Source organism: Emydura macquarii, unplaced genomic scaffold (genome assembly GCF_026122565.2).
Source record: "Emydura macquarii macquarii isolate MOO-44397 ecotype Brisbane River unplaced genomic scaffold, CSIRO-AGI_Emac_v2 contig_1363, whole genome shotgun sequence".
Lineage (NCBI taxonomy): Eukaryota > Metazoa > Chordata > Testudines > Chelidae > Emydura > Emydura macquarii.
In genome coordinates this window covers 16,131,151-16,147,283 of record NW_027131500.1, presented here as the reverse complement: position 1 = coordinate 16,147,283, position 16,133 = coordinate 16,131,151, and the positions used below count along the sequence as shown (strand labels likewise).

Genomic DNA, 16,133 nt, shown 5'->3' with positions numbered 1-16,133 from the left:
CTAGCAAGGTTATTTTACCTCTGTATTTGGCACTAGTGCAAGTGCTGATGAAATAGTGTGTCCAGTTCTGGTGTCCACAAGGGAACAAATATTATAAAGGAGCTCTTCAATCTAGTAGAGAAAGGTATAACACACTCCAATGGATGGAAGCAGAGGCTAGACAAATTCAGACTGGAAATAAAGAGTAAAACTTTAACAATGAGAATAATTAACTATTGGACCAAATTACCAAGGGTTGTGGTGGTTCTCTGACTGGCAATTTAAAAATCAAGATTGAATGTTTTTCTAACGAGTATGCTCTAGGAATTATTTTCGGGGAAGTTCCATGGCTTGTGTCACACTAGATGATCACAATAGTGTCTTCTGGCTTTGGAATCTATGAAGTCTATCCTCTGAAGGAAGGCTGCAAAGTCATAGTAATTTAGTTATGTCGAGAGATTAGAGACCCATAGGTATTTGAATACCAATAACACAGAAGATGCATGAAGAGAGAGTTCATGGAGTTTTTCCATTGACTTCAGTGAGCTTAAGATCAGGCCCATAATGATTGCTCAGATACATTATCTCAACTATAATAATTTTCGTACAGCCCAATAGTGGTCTGCATGGTACACTAGCGGGTTGAGGTAGTACTGCCAGTTTCACTGATGTAGAATCATTAGCTAACAGTTTAATTATGAGAGAGAAGTGAGAAAGGGGAGAAGCGCTGTTGGGTTCCAATGCTGATAGCAGAGGACGAGGGAGGATTCCACTGCTGATGGCAGAGGATGCGGGACGGATAAAGCACAACAACCAATATGATTGCAAGCAGAATCGTTTATTCCATTTTGCTTTCCAGCTTATATACCTTTTAATCACCTTTGCTTACAATAACCACGCAATTGCTGATTGGCTATTATATGATTTCACCTACTTCACACGGGAACAGCTTACATATTACTGGTAGCTTCTTAGCTCACACAACTATCTTGTTTACGACCTTGAATACTTTCTACTATCTAGTGGATAGCGGCCAAGTCCCGGGAACTCGCCGCCAGTGAGGCGCCTGAGTGAAAGTGGCCACCTTCCAGCTCCCTGTAGGCAGCCTCACTTGACCCGGTGTCCAGCACCAGGCCTGCTGTAAGTGTCCACTTAGGTAGCCATCAGGTCACTCCCACATCTCCCCCCTTTCTTTTAAATAGGCGCTCAACAAAATGCTCCAGACTACCTTGCAATAAGCAAATAAAACAGGGGACACAAATAAGGAAAAAAAGTACAATTCCCAAAATGATTATCCCCATATAACAAAATAAAACAAACCAAGAGGGCCAGCCAAAACTGCTAAGCCACTCCCATAAGGGATTATAAATTTGCATAATCTTATGCATATGATTTGCAAGGCATTGCAATAAAGCATAAACAAAATATAAATGATCTAATAAATTCATACAACACATGCCTTCAAAATCCTCACAACCGTGTCCCTGTGCCAACAAAAAAAAATCGATAGCTGCACGATTCTGCAGCCGTTAGGTCAGCATATGGATAATATACCCCCACAGCTCCCCCCTTTCTTTTACACTTCCCAGCATGTGGTCAGTGTGAGACCCCGAAGACATGCTCTTTTACATATTTATACAAACAAAACAAAACAAAACAAAAAAAATACATATACATAAATTCTTGATGCTTATAGATATATACAAAATATTACTACTATTACTATTAACTTATACATTTCTATTTTAAAAAATATACATAACAAATAACATATTAACAAAAAATTTCTACTTTTCTATTAAAATTGTCTGATCTCTCTCTCAGAAGGCTATATAACTAATTAAAACTAGTTGGCCCTCTCCTTGCCCTTTCTCTGACCCTGGCAAAAAATCAAACACCATGGGAAAGAGAAGGGGGGTGATTTCAGCAGAGAGCAAAACACTCAAAAAACTAAAATAAAATAACTATGGTTAAACAGACAATATTTTCCTACAATCCCCCCTTTGAGCCATACTGTATTACCAGTGTGGCTCACTTATAAACCTGAACTAGCCTTTGCTTAAATTTAATAATTACAACTTAAATTAACATTAGCACAACAGGCACCCTGGCCTTAACAAACCAACTAAAAGCAAAGCAAACAGAGGGCAAAATACCCAAACACTAAAAACAACAACAGGTAAAAATAACAATAAAACAAATTATACACACAAACAATTACTTAAGCCAAAATAAATTTGGTAGCCATAAAATTAAGGCATAAAATAAATCTGTGAAACCCCATGAAATATCATCTTGGAAAATGGTATGGAATAATGATGCGATTTGTAAAATGTCATGTGCATTAAATTAGTAGTTCTTTCAGTAATTTTGACTGAATTGTCCATAGTCAAATGATTTAAATCAGATTGTCTATCAGCCTGCAGCAATTAATTACAATTGATTATTTACATATTTACAGACCAATTATTTGGGAGAAGGGCCTGTTTTTCCTTCAGAAGGCTGCAAAAAAAAAAAAAATTTAAAAATTCTCTTCCTATAACACTTTTCACACTTTCAACTGTCCCTCCAAACTCTGTAGTGTTAACTTCTCACTCTCTTTCCTACATGGTGTTTAACACAATCAGAACCACGGGTATACCTTCTTCAAAATGCAAGGGAACATGACTACAAATCCAACAGTTAAAATTGATTAATTAATTATAAAAATGTGTCAGTATAGTCCAAGAAGTGTTGTCTTTTGTGGTTAGTTGCTTGGGTTTTAATTGTACCTCAAAGTCATTAGGTTGTCGGTCTTCTTCCCCATGGACCTTGGGGATTTTCTCGACAGGTGTACCGTTAATCAGGAACTTGGATCAAAAGAGAGTCATCCAGATAAGGCCAATACAGAACATCTAAAAGATCACTAGCCATACCCATTTAGGGAACCAGTGATCTGGGGAGTTTTTAAGTCTTTTTCTTTTGAGGTGGTAGGGATGACGTTGTGGCAAATCCTCTTCGCTCTGGAGTGGTTTCAAATCCTCTTCGCTCTGGAGTGGTTTCAAATCCTTTTCGTGAGCAGGGGAGAGGTTACAAGCACTTGCACCCTGTTCCACTGACCTTGTCATTACAGGTGCAGAGGTTCTTTTACAGTGTTAGGCATGTATTCAGGACTGGTAACCTTGGCACTTTACAACAGTGTTGGTGGTGAGAAATACCTGGAGTGGGCCTTTCCAACGCAGTTTCAGGGCTGTCTTTCTTGGTGGACTTTTACGTGAATCCAATCACTGGGCTGTAGATCATGACATGCTTTTTGAGGGTCTTGGGGAAGGGCTTCTTGGACCTGTGAACGAAAAGCCTTAACACACTTCATTAATGCTTGACAATAAGTCAAGTCAGTTTCATCAGCTAAATTAATATCCATTAGGTGAGTTGATACTGGTAGAGAGCTAGAAAGCCTCACGGGTCAGCCCATTAGGATCTTGTGTGGTAATAGTTCAGTCTTTCTGTTACATAATGATTTTATACTTATAAGGGCTAAAGGCAGGGCATCTGGCCATTTGAGGCTAGTTTCATGGCAAATTTTGGCTAGTTTATTTTATCAGAACACCATTCTGTTTTTTCACTGCCCCTGCAGACTGAGGGTGATGTGGGCAATAAAAGTTCTGTTGGATATCAAGAGCCTTGCAAACTTCTTTTATAACTTGACCTGTTACTGTTGGTAGACAGAGGGATCCCAAAGCAAGGGATAAATTCCTTCACAAGCCTTTTGCTGACTATAATAGTGTCAGCCTTTGCACATGGGTAAACTTTTACCCATTCAAAAATAAACATACAATTACTAATACATATTAGACTGGACCAATATAAACACAAAACAACATAAATATGGCCCAAAATGCAGAAAGGACTGCAGCCTTAACAGCAGAGTCTGTTACAACATACCAATAAACTAAACATTTAACAACAACAATAATAAAAAATAACTATACAACATTTATAAAGCAGCAACATAAAATTCATTTAATATGGAAGCCTCCCAAAGTGGGGAAGCCTTTTTGTTTTTAGAATTAACCATAATTATAAACAACACCAAAGGCATAATGGGAATCATTAACAAATTTACCTTCGGTCAGGATACAAACTGTAGTTACAGGAAAAAAATTAGCTTCTTGATCAGGGTTCACAGAAGGGAAAGGGTTACTTTTAATTACCTCATGTTAAGAACAAACAGCATAATCAGCCACAAGAATACCTTTAGAATTTCTTTGACAGGAGCCAATAACATAGAAAATCAATTTTGGGTTCTACAAAGGGTGGATAACAATGAGGCAGGATCAAAAACTGGACATCGGGTGAGTATAATATGACCTGCAAACAACAAAAGAATTTTATATTTTGTTAAACAAATATGAGGTACAAAAATAATAAGTGGAGAACCAAAAATCAAAGTTTCCGAGGTTTTACCCAAGGCAGCTACAGCTGCAATGGCACGGAGACAAGGTGGAAGCCCTGCAGCTACAGGGTCCATGGCATTACTGTAACAGGCAATGATCTTATACTTATCCCCACACAATCTTACACAAAGCAATAAATATTTTCCAGGTTTTCTAACAAAAAAAATTGGGGTGTTTTAGAGGATTCAAATAGGCACAATAATTCCTTGTTTAAGGAGAGATGTAATTACAGGACATATTCCTTTTGTATGCTGGATATTTCAAAATCCTGTCCCTATTCAAGAAATACAGCCAAAATAGAATTTTCATTTTCACAAGGAAAATAACAAATTAATCCCATCTGGTAAACAATAAATAGTACAACCAAATTTTACAATATAAATGTCTACCTACCAGGTTAACTGAAAAATAAAAACTTAAAAGAAAAGCATGCTAATTAGAAATAAATCTCAAAGAAACAGATAGTGGTTTAGACACTAGATGCGGCATTAATTGGTTTACATTCTTCCTTGATAAGGGAATAGAGAAAACTCCTAAACTTTTAAGGTGGATCTGCTGACTTCAGTGTCTAGAAAGTGTTTATAAAACATTTTACTGGTTTTCCATCAATAAAACAAAACACATAAAAACCTGATTAATCTATTAACAAAAAGGGTGCATTAATGAAGTTACTATTTCCCAGGCTGTCCTAATATAGAGGTTGAGTCTGGTCTCGGGGAGGAGGTGGTGGTGGCCCAAATGTCCACTCCGACTGGCCAGATCGTCTTGGACATTCTGCTTTCCAGTGTCCCAACTGTCCACAATAGTGGCAGGAGGAATCTCCTGGGGCCAAAAAGGTACCACGTCCTACTCCCCAACCCCGGCCCCGACCTCTCTATATACTCTTTATCTAAATTTTCACTTTTTCCTTTTTGGAGTCCTTTAGACTCCTTACCCGGGACTTATGCAGTCTTTCTTTAGAGTTTTCACCCTGTCTGCATTTTATCTTCGGCCCCCTTTCTCCTTTTGGCCATAAACCATGTTGTTCGAACCAAAATGCTTAAGGGCCCGATCCTTATTTTTTACAATTTCCCATTATGTTTACCCACTCCCTCCCCCTCTCTCAAAGGTTTTTAGAAACAAGAGAAGAGAAACGGAGAGAGAGATAAGGAGAGAGAAACAGAGAAGAAAAAGAAAGGAAAAAAAAAATTTCCTCTCTCTCTCTTGAAACACTTAAGGTAGCACCTAATTACAAACAGTTTTTAAGATCCTTTTCACACACTTATTATACCACATAAGAGAAGTCTGACTGCCACTCAGTACTTCTGTACTTCTTCAGAGAAACCTGCCACTTAGTATTTCTTTCATTTCCCATGGTAGAGGTCTCTTTAGGAGTCTTATTTTCCTATGTGCCAGTATTTATCACACGCTTCGGCCATCACCGACCAATCTCCTCGCGGAGGTATGGAACTGCGGTCCAGGTCTCCACACTCACTTCGTTCCCTACTGGCAATACATGAGGCGTCTCATTTCCCACTTGAAATATTTCTCTCACTGCCGCTTGTACCCCCGCTTCAGCCGCAAGGTTCTTCACCATCCTCCTTGCCTTATTCCAGGTCTGACTTAAGGCAAAGGCTTCCTTGTTGCCATGAGCTACCGACTCCCATAGGTCGGAGCCCAAGTATTCCCAGACAGTCTTATCAAATACAGTACTTGATTTTACAAAAAATCCCCTTCTTAGTTCCCACTTCAATAAGCAAGATAATTTATCCGGGGACACCTTTTCCCCTTGGCGCTCCGCGATACATATAAAAAATTCAAGCACCGTTTTTTCTTCAGCTGATGCAGCGTTTCCCATACTTAATTAATTAGCCGCTCACCTTTGAGCTCAAACACGTCCCTCTCGGACGACCACGTCCCTCTCGGACGACCACGTCTCTCTCGGACGACCACGTCTCTGGGCGAACACGCCTGCCTCTGGGCGACCACGCCTGCCTCTGGGCGACCACGCCTGCCTCTCTGGGTGACCACACCTGCCTCTGGGCGACCACGCCTGCCTCTCTGGGCGACCACGCCTGCCTCTGGGCAACCAGGAGCTGCCTTCACCGCAGTATCTCCTGTGAGCTCATACACGTCCCTCTTGGACGACCAGGAGCTGCGTCCAGCGCAGTACCTCCTGCAGCAGCTATAACTCCCGCGTTTCTTCTCCCTGCCCGACGCACAATCCAATCCACTTGAATTGCAATCACGTCGGGGTCACCATTTGTTGGGTTCCAATGCTGATAGCAGAGGACGAGGGAGGATTCCACTGCTGATGGCAGAGGATGCGGGACGGATAAAGCACAACAACCAATATGATTGCAAGCAGAATCGTTTATTCCATTTTGCTTTCCAGCTTATATACCTTTTAATCACCTTTGCTTACAATAACCACGCAATTGCTGATTGGCTATTATATGATTTCACCTACTTCACACGGGAACAGCTTACATATTACTGGTAGCTTCTTAGCTCACACAACTATCTTGTTTACGACCTTGAATACTTTCTACTATCTAGTGGATAGCGGCCAAGTCCCGGGAACTCGCCGCCAGTGAGGCGCCTGAGTGAAAGTGGCCACCTTCCAGCTCCCTGTAGGCAGCCTCACTTGACCCGGTGTCCAGCACCAGGCCTGCTGTAAGTGTCCACTTAGGTAGCCATCAGGTCAGGGTACAAATAATACACTCCCACAAAGCGCCTGAAGAGAAAAATGGGTTATTTGTAATTTGCCATCTGATGACCATAGTTGATGTGTAAACAACTGACAGTCACTACAGGAAAAGAGAAGTAAATCAAGAAAGATGGAGGAAGTTCCTGTATGTACAATTATTTATTACCTGAGAAAATGGAAAACCTAAGAATTTGGCCAGCAGATTTGATATAGAAGATCAGTTTTTTGAGTAATATGTCTGACCTCAGAAATAATCGTTTGGCAACTGTTACCCAAAAGCAATGACTGAGGGAGAATTTCTGCAACTTCTTTATACCCATGCTTTTAGCAAGTTCTTACATACAATAGCAAAAATATTGCTATGTGTTGCTGGTGTACACATATTCCATTTATTCATATCACTGGATTTTCATACCTGCAACAGTAAAACAAGTTGGGTGTTAAAATGAAATATTTGATAATTATTCAAGCAACTATCAAACTTCAATGTAATACAATTTGACAGTTCCACTTGTTTGGCATCAGCTCTTCCTAAATACAGATCTTGAACCTATACAAACCTTTTTATCTTTATTGAATTTTATAATCAATTTAGGATTATGTATTTTTTAAAATTCAGATTCAGCACCACACTGAACTCATGTGTTGGGTTATGTATTATTGCTTGGGATATGATTATATCTTATTATCATGATGCTCACGGAAGCCTCAATTTTGCTATTTTTATGGATCCCTGCTGCTGCACATTAATAGTTCGTTAGTTTGCTATGATCAGCTGCAGTGTATTAACAGTTCATTAATTTGCTTTCATCTAATCATCTTCGAAACAGGACTTGATCAAAGTTAACTAACGAACTGTTAATGCTGGCAGCAGGATCCACATGGTTGCTGTGCCCATAACATGAAATTATCTATTTTTTTACTGATTGTGCAGTGAATTATGCATAATTTTTTCTTGGCAAAACTGTATATTGCACATTAAATGGTATTGTTAGATAGAGGATCAACACTGTACATTTGTATATCAATTTATTGTAAATGAAGCACACACATTTTTGAAAGGTGCTCAGGAGACCCTTTTTAGTATATCTAGTTCTCTTAATAATGTTATACAGTGTGGTCCTGATTTTTCAAAGGGGCTTCAATCCAGTAATCAAGGCTCACTAGAAAAATGTTACTTAAAAGAAGGGAATCCCTTCTGAAAAATGGTGTATTACTGGAGCTGGCTGATAGAATGAGGAAAATATAATAATAATACTTTCAAATGATATCTCTGATAGAACTGGCAATCTTTCCCATTTTTTGGTTCCAAGGAACAGTCAGTTATATGATCAAGAACTCCAGTTGTATACGTAGCAGAATTTGCAATATGGAGCACACTTTATGCTATGTACATTCAAGTATAGCCTAATCCTGTACATTGAATGCTTATATATCATCCAGAACTTCAGTTCCATCACTGCTGCTGCAGAAAGTTCTGTGAAAGAGGAAAACTTACCTAGAAAACTCCATGCTGAGAACTATATAAAAGTTCTGATGTGTTAACCCTCTGGGGAGAAGAGTTTGTGATCTGCATAAACAAAACAGGAGTTATATGTAAATGCCTTGAAAACGGCATGTGTTACCTAGCTCTTTCACCATGGACCTTGGGTCATCCATGCAGGGAGATAATCCTTATAGGCTGTTTTCCTCCCTCCTTCCCTCCTCCCTTTGCAGCATGGCCTTGCCATTACCTTGCACTATCCCTCTAGTAATGAGCAAATGCTTGGAACAGGCTTTAGCAGGATTTCCGATCTTGCAGACAAAATGTTTCAAGGAGTGATCATGTCCCAGTTCCTTCCCTTTCTGACTAGCTATTTTCTCATATTTAGACACTGCAGAGTTCCACCAGCGTGTATTTGAAAATTGACAGGAGAGGGCAGAGCAGGGCTGAATGAGAGCAGTGGCTCTAGTTGACGTACTCAGTCTTTTATTGAGGAGAATTATTATTATATTTGGCACCCGTGGAGGACATATGTCACACTCTTAGTGCAAACTATGGGATTCCTGCCCAAATCTTAGTATTCGTGGCACAAATGGGTAGCTTGGTTGGAAAAGAAGTATCCACTGGAGGGGAGAGAGTCCACTGCACAGCTAGGATATATTTCATCAGACATCATTGCCAGTATTGAGCATGCAGTAAAGACACACGGCAGGCTTTGTAAACTACTTAAATGAACAATCTATTTGGATACTTTACTCTCTTGCTCTCTGGACAATAAAGGCCAGTCCTTCATAAAACAATACATAAACTGGTGTTGTGTCTGAGCCAGAATTGTATCTTAAATCACAAGTGAGTACACATTTGCTTTCAATGAGTCTACCTGTGACATCAGGCACTGTTCAGTGCAGGAAACTGGGGGTATCATAACATATTCACAATGCCAACATAGGGGAAGTTACTCCTTCTCTGCCATCTTTCAGAAAGCTGTAAACTCCTATGTGGCCAGCGGCTCCATATTTGCAGGTAGTGTTATGAAAGAGATGGGCTATAGTTTCCAGACATATGCAACACACTGCTGTAATTCTCCCCTACTGTCCGCATTATAACTGGTCATAAATCAGTTGTCTCTGAGGCGAGTGCTAATTCACTGTGGCAGTTTAAACCCTGCTCACTCGCCTCATGGAAATATTCCCAAATGGGCCCACATTCACCTGCAGCAGAGCATTATAGCATCCCAGGCCTGACCAGAACCTGCTCCCTTCCTGAACCAGCCAGAATGTGAACCAGCCAGAACCTTTTGAGATGTGGATGCCTATGGTGCACCTGTAATGGGCTTGAGGAAAGCACTCTGCTAATGTTAAGTTTCTCCTTTCCCGCACCTCAGTTAACCTCTATATTGTGGCACAGACCGGAGTTTAGTCTTTTCAGTTTAGAGAGTTAAATCTCTAATAGAACTTTTAGTGGAGTGGCTTTTAGTGTAGAGAGTTAAATCTCTGATAGAAGGCTATAGTGACATCAAATCTCTAAAGGAAAACAGTGACTAAGTAGCTATCCATAAAGGAATACATATGTTTACTTATAACTCCTGAAACAATTGTCAAAAACAACTCTTGTTTACAGACAACACTTTCAGAAGGATTTCCCCCAAGTTTTACTACTTGTTACTATCACAGGTTTAAATGCAACATATATTTATGTGTGCGCATATGCACTCTCTGTCTTTCTCTAGCTCCCCCTTCTCCTAGAACTCTTCTTTTAGTGGATTTACCCTCCTCAGTCTCTGTAGACTGGGGTTCAACCCTGCTATAGGCCATGCCAGTTCCTAAAAGTTGGGGAAAAAAGTGATAGGTCCTCAGTGTCCTTGAAACTCTCCCTCAGTTTTTGAAACATAAGTGTGCAATTTTCACAGCCTCCAGCAAATTCTAGTCCTCTTCTTTTTCACCAGTGTGGTGAGGGAGTCTGAAATCTAATCCAACAAAACTGGCAAAGTCCTTGGAACACAGCCTTTGTGGCAGACTCTTCTGGACTGCTCCACTACTGAACCCTCCACTCTAGCTCCCACTCCTTCTATTTGTAAACACTCCATTCTCTTGAGTTCCCATTGGCTTCACTCTCAGAAGGAGACCGTGGGTGTATCCTGCCAGGTTGCTTGCCTACAATGGAAGTCACCTAAATAGCTTCAAACAGCTAATCAGCATGCCTTGTTCTTGCCAAACTCAATTTCTGGAGGATTCTAGCCCATCTAGGAAAGACACCCAGCCTGGCCCCAGGAAGTCAACAGAGTTATCAAAAATATGTATCTTCCCCACTATTGTATCCTTATTTACAGCACTAAATGTTGCAATGCACACTTGTGGAGCCACTCCACAAAAGTGTATGTGTAAAGATGGGACTCCCTGACTAATTTGTTCTTTTATATTCACAATTACCTTTTTCTTCTTCTGGAAATTCATGTTTGAGTGTGCAATAGATGCAAATGCATTTTTTTCCTTGGCAGACACAGTTCAAGTTAGCACTCTTGAAAATGTGCCCTATGTTGTTTTTCTTTTCAAGGCTGATTTTTTTTTCTGTCATGTCCTCTCATTTATCAGTTCCCTCATTTCCCCCATCCTTGCTATGACTATGACACTGACTGAAATCAAAACAATACTCAGAATAAACCCACTTAGTCATTTTAAGGTCACTTCGCTACACACTGAACCTGCTCTGCATTTTTTCTAGGAACTAAATGAGGCAACTTTCCTAGTTAGCCTCAGGTGTTTTGGATGTACTGCCAGGGCAAGTTGAGGGTTTCAGCCCCAATCCAACTTTAATTATTTGAATACTATTTGTAATTTATTTATTCAGTAAAGCTCCACTCAGATGCAACATGGTTTCCCCTCTAGCAAAGTAATTGTTTGCCTAAGGTAATAGAAGTCAGTCAGTGGTTCAGCAAGGATTAGCATTCAGCAGTTTCCTGGCTCCCAGTCCTTTGTTATAATCACTACAACCACACTGACTGAGTCCTAATAGTTCTTCTGAGGTGTGCATGTGTGTTTTTGTTCTGAAAATGTACCTCAAGTGGCCTAGCTGTTTAAAAACCCTTTGTTTATTGTCTAGGTGTGGAAATAACAATGAGGAAGAGTTCATGCACAATGTTTTCAAATTTGGTGCGACATGTAACATGTATCCAAAGAAGTCCAGTGGCATAATGTGACCTATTTTAATGAACTTGACATTCAGAACCAGATTTCCAACGTCCTGAACAATAAGGGTGTGTGCAAAATGTATACACATTGTAACTGCAAAACTCACTTATATATACAGTTATTAGCTGTACAATTACTGATTTCTGCACAAAGACAAGTGCAAAGTTTTGCAGGCACATTAATAATAATAAGTCGTCAAATATTGAGTTGTTTACTTGGAGTTGGATGGTGTCTCTTGAGCCGCAGCCCTAGGGGGTAGAATGGAGTCACACCATCCCAGGAGGCATTTTGAAGAGACTGTGTTGGTCAGACACAGTCTCTATGGCTGCTCCTGGGACTTGATATGTGAGCAATCTACTCGATCTATTTTGATTGCTCTTGCTATATCTTAGGATTTTATACGGATACTCTTCACCATAGTATTTGAGTGCCTTCCATTATAGATTGGCAATACCTAAACCCCTAGGGAACTCCATGGAGTCTGTTTCTTTTTTGTTGGTTATAGAAAGCTCTTCTTCAGGAAGGTTTTTGTTTTAGGAGGTTTTTTTTGGGGGTGGGGAGAGGGGAATAGTTGCTGCTGTGAATGTTACTCTGGTTATTTTTGAAAAGCTTTGTCAAATAGGAAGATTTTACAGCTTTCTTAAAGGTGGTCAGACTTTTTACTCACCAATAATTGATTGATTAGCTAAGGCTTCCTCATAGGACTCGCTGATTTGTGCAAGAAGTTGGATCATTAAATTATGGAAAACATGGATGAGGAAATCTTCTTGGTTTCACTATTTTTTCATATTCCTTCTGTTGCTTGCCAGAAGGCAATCAAACAATGGAAGCAATCTTATGTATCTTTTATATTCTGTAATGTATATGTACAGTATATACTATGAAAGATAGATTATTAGCTAATTAGAAGTACTCGTTCTTAGAGTTTATTTCTGCTGGTGTACATGAATACAGCAGTACTGCAAGTTCTTTGGAACTGAATAATTAACTCTCTGGGTGCTCTCAACATCCTCCTAAGCATTCTTCTGAATGTTAGCCTGGCAAATGCCAGCATCATAAGGGTTAAATATTATATGTGCAGTGACTAACCTTAAAAAAGTGTAATTCAAGGTCAGTTTCTATTTTTTGAGTTGGTGAATATCTTGTCTCAGTACTACCTGAAATAATAGTGTGAAAATGCTTGCATAGGAGTGATGGCTAACTAATGTATTTCTTATATGTACTATAAAGTTTTAGAACAAAAATGAGGCACAGGCTGCTGGGGCAAAGAATGCTGTGTGGATTTGACATAAAAAAAAATTCTCCATCGGTTTTACAGGATTAACTAGGGATAGACAGAAATGAGGATACAAGGAAACAGTGAGTATCTCCAAATACCTTTCTTATTGACAGTCCGTCCAAATTGGTGGGAAGATGCAATGTTTTTATATTGTTCCTTAGATATACCACCTTTGAAAATTGACTTGAAAATTGTTTAACGACGTAAGTCAAATTTCCAAGCAGTACTCCTCAAAAGGGTGACAATTCTGCAACATCATCATCATCAAAGATGGCAATGGCCACTGGTTTTTAAATGAGCTGAACAACCAAAGTTCTTGATCTGCAGTCTGACCTCTGGGAGGGGTGGCTTGCAGACTTCTGTTCCAAGGTGCTCATTTTCTTCGTATTGTCTTAGTTTACAGGTCACATTGTTGTAAAGTTTAGACACCGAAATGGAGATTAAATAGCCAGCACCAGCTATGTCTGAATGAAATGGGATATATTAATCCAGTGCCATCAATGGTCAGGGCAAAAAGAATTCTTGTCACTATACTTGCAACGTTTTTAAATTCAGAGAGCTCCATTTTCTTCGACACAATAGCTCTTCTTTGACACAATAGCTATTCAGTTTCCTGGCTTATCCTAGGGGGAAAAAGTCTTAAGACTAAATCCACTATCAAACCTTCCCAGTAATCAGCAGTGATTCTATTTATGACTTAGCTTTTCTTGTTATAACTAGAAATGGAGGTCAGGGCAAAACAATTGGTTCAGCCTGAAGCAAGTAAAAGAGTTTAAAAGGAAATATGAAAAAAGCTCTAGTTATTGCAGGATATTACATTTAATGTTACCTATATACTAGCAGGCTTACTTGTCAGACTTGTCACATAACAAAGACATATGCTCTATTTTCCCATTAATGTTCTCTTGCAAATTTGTTACCCAAGATAACAGGATCAGTACGCCATTTCATCACTGACAGTTAATACTGGTTTGAGGAAAATGCTAACTAAATGTTGCAATGGCTTTGCAAAATACAGAATATTAGCAGGTTGGGGTGGGTAGAATAGTTGTTCCAAAACCATTCAGCTATTTAGTAGCTTCCCAAAATCACAAATCTTAACTATTGGACTAATCAGAACATTTCATGTGAGATAGAAATATAATTGCCTCAACATCTTGAATTCTATTTCTGCCCAGCTCCCCCTGCCAATTTAAGGACACTCAAACTGACTGACTATGCAACTACCCAGCGGGGGACTAACTGACTGACATGCATAAGTATGTACGGATGGGGCCCCATCTTTGGATACAATTTAATTTTTTTGTCATAAAGATTAAGTGATATAAAAGTAATAGGAACAAAAACAATACGGTTATGCATTCATAAGGGAATAGACCACATGATCATATTAAGTTTATAGGGGAAAAAGTTGTACTTGACTTTAGTTTAGAACTTCATACAGAATGATATTGAGCAATGACATAAGAAAACAACACTATATTACAAGGATGGCCAAACTTACTGACCCTCGGAGCTGCATGCAATAAACTTGAGAAGTTTGAGACCCGCAAGATCCGTACATCCTTTACACATGCATTTTTAAAAATATTAACATCCTACTTACTGTTTCACAGCCAATTACTGCTAGAGCTAGAAGCCTTGTGGGTCTCCATCCTGGATTTTGGGGCTTCTGCCTTGTGGTGGGGAGGAGGGGTCTCATGGCTTCTGAGCCCTGGCAGGTGTGCACCACAGGATGGAAGCCCCAAGTCCCAGCAGGTGTGCCCCATGGGGCAGAAACTCCAAGCCCCAGCATGTGGCTCCAAGCCCCGGCAAGTGCGCCCGAGTGGCTGGAAACCCCGAGCCCTGACAGGTGTGCCTCTTAGGGCGGAAGCCTCAAGACCCTGCTCTCCACCACAGGGCAGAAGCCCTGAGCTCTCCCCCAGGCTGGTAGGCAGAGAATAGAGAGGGGGGGAACATGAGGGCTCCATAAGTCGCTTGAGCTGTCAAAGAGCTGCATGCTGCTTGAGAGCCACAGTTTGGCCACCCCTGCGATATTATGTCCTCCCTTCTTTCTCATGGAAAAATAAAAACTGAAAGTACAACCTTCGCTCTTGATAAGTTTTTGCAATAAAAAGCAGTATGTTGCTTTAGAAATTAGAAAACGCTGTGGTTTGCACAGTAAATAAAAAGATGAAGTTATAGTAGATTATTCATTTTAAAATGATAGTGTAAAGGATAGGAGCCTAATTCTGCTCTTACAGAATTTTCACAATGATGTAATGCAGTTGACTTTGGTGGAGTTATTAATGACTTGTGGAAATGAGATCAGAATCAGGCCCTTCATCTATTAAAATAAAAATCCTATAGCAAGTTTAATTTAATAGTTCTTAAGATAAAAGATTTGGCATCTATATATTCAGCTATAAAATATAGCAGAAAAGTGCATCCCAACAAAGCTAGCCAGCAGTATATTAATGTTCACAGCACTGAATGTTTACTTCTGATTAAGTTAAATATTGCTGCTTTATAAAATGGTGATGCACATATTAGAATGCATTCAACTGCATGCATTGAGTATGAATACGTAAAATGCACGATACATAAATTACATGCTTTCTAATTCATTTTCCATTTGGTCATTCAAAAAGGGGGAAAAAACCCTACATCTGCCTTTGTGGGTGCTGAAGGCAGCCTGACAGAAGTACCAGTGCAGTTCTGCCATGAGAGAGGAAGGGAGCGTGGAATTTTGGGAGCCACACAATAGGTTATTAAGATGGTGTAGGTTTGAGGTGGGAGGACTGGGCTGGAAGGTCCATTATTAGGCACATTTTTTAGTCATTCCATCCCAGCAGAGATGGAAAGTGGGGGTGGCACACAATAGCCACGATTTTGTTTCTAGTTGAAGTCAGTAGCAAAACTCCCATTGACTTTAATGGTGCAGAATCAGGCCCTAAGTCCCCAGAGACTCCTGAAGCCATTAGGAAAATCCAATCCCAGCTATATACATCATGGAACATTCATGTGGAATGCCATTGTGACAAAGTGGAGATATTTTTGGGGTTTTCTCTGAGTGCTGTGTGTGCCTCAGTTTTCCACA

The 16,133-nt window shown here is 39.9% G+C and overlaps 2 long non-coding RNA genes across 2 annotated transcripts in view; both read right to left on the bottom strand.

Annotated features, from left to right (window-relative positions):
* Nucleotides 1–796: 796 nt before the first annotated feature.
* On the bottom strand, nucleotides 797–6,310 carry LOC137155492 (uncharacterized). The gene is made up of 2 exons (XR_010920494.1): nucleotides 6,275–6,310; nucleotides 797–4,329 (listed from the first exon to the last, which is right to left on the bottom strand). It is a non-coding gene; the product is annotated as an uncharacterized lncRNA (long non-coding RNA).
* A 437-nt stretch (nucleotides 6,311–6,747) lies between these two features.
* The window catches only part of LOC137155491 (uncharacterized), a 56,970-nt gene continuing 47,584 nt past the window's right edge, over nucleotides 6,748–16,133 (bottom strand). The window contains exons 3-4 of the long non-coding RNA XR_010920492.1: nucleotides 8,603–8,674; nucleotides 6,748–7,519 (exon numbers count right to left, since the gene is read on the bottom strand). This is a non-coding gene — a long non-coding RNA (uncharacterized lncRNA). The remainder of the gene's footprint in view (nucleotides 7,520–8,602; nucleotides 8,675–16,133) is intronic.